The following is a 5,858-nucleotide window of genomic DNA, read 5'->3' on the forward strand; positions in this document are numbered from 1 at the left end:
CAGAAATGAGTTGGGGTGCAGAAATGGGGAGTGGTGTTGGTGAGGGGGATTGTGGGTTGAAAAAGGGGGATTTTGGGGGTCAATGGGGTTTGGGGTGAAAAAGGGCGATTTGGGTCAAGAATGGGGAGTTGTTGGGGTGAAAAAAGGGGGATTTGGGGTCAGAAAAAGGGATTTTGGGTCAGAAAATGGGGATTGGGGTCAAAAGGGGAATTTTGGGGTCAATGGGTTGGGGTTGAAAAAGGGGATTTTAGGTCAATGGATTTTGGGTGAAAAAGGGGGGATTTTGGGGTCCAAACCAAGGGGATTTTGGGGTCAGAAATGGGGATTTTTGAGGGTGAATTTGGGTTTGAAAAAGGGGGGATTTGGGGGTCAATGGGATTTTGGGGTGAAAAAGGGCGATTTTGGGGTCAAGAAATGGGGAGCATTTTGGGTGAAAAAAGAGGATTTTGGGGTCAGAAATGGGGATTTTGAGGGGGAATTTTGGTTGAAAAAGGGGGGTTTTTCGATCAAATGGGATGTTTGGGGTGAAAAAGGGCGATTTGGGGTCAAGAATGGGAGATTTGGGGTGAAAAAAGGGGGATTTGGGGTCAGAAAAAAGGGATTTGGGTCAATGGGGTTTTGGGGTGAAAATGGGGGATTTGGGGGTCCAAGAATGGGGGAGATTTGGGGTGAAAAAGGGGAAGTTTTCGGTTGAAAAAGGCGATTTGGGGTCATGGGATTTGGGTAAAAAGGGGGATTTTGGGGTCTAAGATGGGGAGATTTGGGTGAAAAAGGGGGATTTGGGGTCAAGGATTTTGGGGTCAATGGATTTCGGGGTCAAAAAGGGCCATTTGGGTCAGAAATGGGAATTTAGAGGGGGGATTTTGGTTGAAAAAGGGCGATTTTGGGGGTAAAAAGGGCGATTTTGGGGTCATATGGGATTTTGGTTGAAAAAGGGGATTTTGGGGTCAATGGGGTTTGGGTGAAAAGCGGCGGATTTGGGGTCAAGAATGGGAGATTTTGGGGTGAAAAAGGGGAATTTTGGGGTCAGAAAAGGGGATTGGCGGTCAATGGGATTTGGGGTCAAAAAGGGCCATTTTGGGTCAGAAATGGGATTTGAGGGGATTTTGGTTGAAAAAGGGGGAATTTTGGGGTCCAATGGATTTTGGGGTGAAAAAAGGGGGATTTTGGGGTCAAAAAAGGGATTTTGGGGTCAAAAAGGGATTTTTTGGGTCAAGAATGGGGAGATTTGGGTTGAAAATGGGGATTTGGGGTCAGAAAGGGGGATTTGGGGTCAGAAATTGGGGATTTGAGGGGATTTTGGGGTTGAAAAAGGGGATTTTGGGGTCAAGAATGGGGAGATTTGGGGTGAAAAGGGGATTTTGGGGTCAGAAATGGGGATTTGGGTGAAAAAAGGGGGATTTTGGGGGTCATAATGGGGAGATTTGGGGTGAAAAAGGGATATTTTGGGGTCAGAAAGGGGATTTGGGGTCAGAAATGGGGATTTTTTGAGGGGGATTTGGGTTGAAAAGGGGGATTTTGGGGTCATGGGGTTTGGGTCAAAAAAAGGGCGCATTTTGGGTCAGAAAGGGGATTTGGTCAATGGGGTTTTGGGGTCAGAAAAGAGGCTTTGTGGGGGGATTTTTGGGGTCAAAAAGGGGGATTTTGGGGTCCAATGGGAATTTGGGGTGAAAAGTGAAAAGATTTTGGGGGGCAGAAAGGGCGGAGATTTGGGTGAAAAGGGCGCATTTTTGGGGTCATGAAATGGGAATTTTGGGAAAAGGGCCATTTTGGGTCAATGGGGAATTTGGGGTGAAAAAAAGGGGATTTGGGGGTCAGAAAAGGGGAATTGGGGTCAGACATGGGGATTTTTGAGGGGGATTTGGGTTGAAAAAAAGGGCGATTTTGGGGTCAATGGGAAATTTGGGGTGAAAAAGGGGATTTGGGTGGGGGTTTTGGGGTCAAAAAGGGGATTTTGGGGTCCAATGGATTTTGGGGTGAAAATTGGGGGATTTTGGGTCAAGAATGTGGAGATTGGGGTGAAAAAAGGGGATTTGGGTCAAGAATGGGGATTTTTGAGGGGGATTTTGGGTTGAAAAAGGGGCATTTTGGGGTCAATGGGATTTTTGGGGGAAAAAGGGCGATTTTGGGGGGTCAAGAATGGGGAGATTGGGTTGATAAAAGGGGATTTGGGTTCAAATGGGGTTTTGGGGTCAAAATGGGGGATTTTGGGTCAAGAATGGGGAGTTTGGGTGAAAAAGGGGGATTTTGGGGTCAGAAAAAGAGGACTTTTGGGTTGAAAAAGGGGGATTTTGGTCAGATGGGATTTTGTGGGTGAAAAAAAGGGCGATTTTTGGGGTCAGAAAGGTGATTTTGGGGTCAGAACATGGGGATTGTGGGTGAAAAAGGGGGATTTGTGGGGGGGTCAATGGGATTTTGGGTGAAAAGGGGGATTTTGGGGTCAGAAAAGGGCGATTTTGGGTCAGAATGGGGATTTGAGGGGGATTTGGGTTGAAAAAAGGGGGATTGGGTCAAATGGGGTTTTGGGTGAAAAAGGGGGATTTTGGGGTATGAATGGGTGAGTTTGGGGTGAAAATGGGGGATTTTGGGGTCAGAAAAAAGGGGTTTTGGGGTCAGAAATGGAGATTTCTGGAGGGGATTTTGGTGAAAAAGGCGATTTTGGGTCAAGGAATGGGGAGATTTGGGGTGAAAAAGGGGATTTTATGGGGGGGATATTGGGGTGAAAAAGGGGGATTGGGGTCAATGGGATTTTGGGGTCAAAATAAGGGCCATTTTGGGGTCAAAAAGGGGAAATTTGTGGTCAAAAAGGGCGATTTTGGGTTGAAAAAGGTGGATTTTTGGGGTCAATGGGATTTTGGGTTAAAAAGGGGGAATTGGGTTCAGAAAAAGGGATTTGGGGGTCAAGAAATGGGGATTTGGGGGTGAAAAAGGGGGGATTTAGGGGGTCAATGGGGTTTTTGGGTCAAAAAAGGGGATTTTGGGAGGGATTTTGGGGTCAAATGGGATTTTGGGTTGAAAAAGGGGATTTTGGGTGGGGTTTGGGTGAAAAAGGGCAATTTTTTGGGGTTCAATGGGGTTTGAAGGTGAAAAAGGCGATTTTGGGGTCAAGAATGGGAGATTTGGGGTGAAAATAGGGGATTTTGGGTCAATGGGTTTTTGGGGTGAAAAGGGGATTTTGGGTCAAGAAATGGGGAGATTTGGGGTGAAAAAGGGGATTTGGGTCAGAAAAAGGGTTTTGGGGTCAGAAATGGGGATTTTGGCGGTGTAAAAGGGGATTGGGGGGTCAAGAATGGGGAGTTTTGGGGTGAAATAATGGGGGGGGGGGGGATTTTTTTTTTTGGGGGTTCCCCCCCCAAGAAAAAAAATGGGGGGGGAGGGGATTTTGGGTTGAAAAACGGGATTTGGGGTCAGATGGAGATGTTTGGGGTGAAACGGGGATTTGGGGTCAAGAGATGGGAGATTTGGGTTGAAAAAGGGGATTTTGGGGTCAATGGGATTTTGCGTAAAAAGGGCGATTTGGGGTCAAGAATGGGGAAGATTTGGGTCAGAAATGGGGATTTTTTGAGGGGATTTGCGGTTGAATAGGGGGGAATTTTTGGGGTCAATGGGAATTTGGGGGTGAAAAGGGGGATTTTGGGGTCAGAAAAGGGGGGATTTGGGGTCAGAAATGGGGATTTTTGAAAGGGGATTTTGGGTTGAAAAAAGGGCGATTTTGGGCAATGGGATTTTGGGGTGAAAAAAGGGCGATTTTTGGGTCAAGAATGGGGGAGGTTTGGGGTGAAAAAGGGCGATTTTGGGGGTCAGAAATAAGGGATTGTTGAGGGTCAGAAATGGGGATTTTGGGTTTGAAAAAAGGCCATTTTGGATCAATGGGATTTTTTTGGGTGAAAGGGGGGATTTTGGTCAGAAATGGGGATTTTTGAAGGGGGATTTTGGGTTGAAAAAGGGGGATTTGGGGTCAAATGGGGTTTGGGGTGAAAAAGGGCCATTTTGGGTCAAGAATGGGAGATTTTGGGGGAAAAGGGGATTTTGGGGTCAGAAAAGGGGATTTGGGTGAAAAAGGGGGATTTTGGGGTCAATGGATTATGGGGTCAAAAAGGCCAATTTTGGGTAATGGGGTTTTGGTTTAAAGAGGAGATTTTGGGGTCAAAAAGGGAATTTGGGGTCAAAAATGGGTGATTTTTGGGTTGAAAAAGGGGATTTTGGGGTCACTGGGGTTTAGGGTGAAAAAGGGGATTTTGGTGGGGGTTTTGGGTCAAAAAGGGGGATTTTGGGTCCAATGGGGTTTTGGTGAAAAAGGGATTTGGGGTCAATGGGATTTTGGGGGTCAATGGGATTTTGGGTCAAAAAGGGGTTTTGGGGTCAGAAATGGGATTTTTGAGGGGGATTTTTGGGTTGAAAAGGGGATGTGGGGTCATGGGAATTTTGGGGTGAAAAGGGGGATTTTGGGGTAAGAATGGGGAGATTTGGGTGAAAAGGGGGAATTTTGGGGTCAAGAAAAAGGATTTTGGGTGAAAAAGGGGGATTTTGGGGTCACATCCCCCCTAATTAATGAGTCTTAATTAACTCCCCCTCATTAATTATGCATGGACTTAATTAACATATGGCCCAAATTAACGAGCCAGGCTCCATGCATGATCCCAATTAATGCCCCTGTTAATTAATTACCCCCCAATTAATGCCCCCCTTAATTAATTACCCCCCTAATTAGTGCCCCCCTTAATTAATTACCCCCCTAATTAATGCCCTCATTAATTATCACCTTATTTCTCCCCCCTCCTTGATCTTAATTAACTTTCCCCTTTTGCTGTCAATTAATTAACCGGTTAATTAATCAATTAATTAATCTATTGGCCCCGCTTGGCATTAATTAATCCTCCCCACCCGCCGCTAATTATCCCGGCTGCGCTCTTAATTAATTAATTGCCCCCCATTGACCCCCATTGACTCCCATTGACTCCCATTGATCCCCATTGATCCCCATTGATTCCCATTGATCCCTATTAAACCCCATTGACCCCCATTGACCCCCATTGATCTCCATTGAACCCCATTGATCCCCATTGATCCCTATTAAACCCCATTGACCCCATTGACCCCATTGACCCCATTGCCTCCATTGACTCCCATTGATCCCCATTGATCCCCATTGATCCCTATTAAACCCCATTGACACCCATTGATCCCCATTGATCCCCATTGACCCCCATTGCCCCCCATTGATCCCCATTGCCCCCCATTGATCCCCATTGACTCCCATTGATCCCCATTGATCCCCATTGCCTCCATTGACTCCCATTGACCCCCATTGATCCCCATTGACTCCCATTGATCCCCATTGACTCCCATTAATCTCCATTGACTCCCATTGCCTCCATTGATTCCCATTGACCCCCATTGACCCCCATTGATTCCCATTGATCCCCATTGAACCCCATTGATCCCTATTAAACCCCATTGACTCCCATTGATCTCCATTGATCCCCATTGACTCCCATTGATCCCCATTGCCTCCATTGACTCCCATTGATCCCCATTGATCCCCATTGATCCCCATTGATTCCCATTGACCCCCATTGACTCCCATTAATCTCCATTGATTCCCATTGACCCCCATTGACCCCCATTGCCCCCATTGCCCCCATTGACCCCATTACCCCCATTGCCCCCATTGACCCCATTGACCCCATTGCCCCCATTGCCCCCCACCGTCACATGTGAGTTTGGTGGCCGCTAGCCCCAGTCTTAGCACTGATCTGTTCCCGATCAGCCCCGTCTTCAGGTTCCGAACCCCCTCGTTCCCAATGGGGTTGTGACCCAGGTTCAGCGTCTCCAGGCTCTGAGCGTGGGGCTGCGGG

Source organism: Coturnix japonica, unplaced genomic scaffold, assembly GCF_001577835.2.
Source record: "Coturnix japonica isolate 7356 unplaced genomic scaffold, Coturnix japonica 2.1 chrUnrandom665, whole genome shotgun sequence".
Taxonomy (NCBI): Eukaryota; Metazoa; Chordata; class Aves; order Galliformes; family Phasianidae; genus Coturnix; species Coturnix japonica.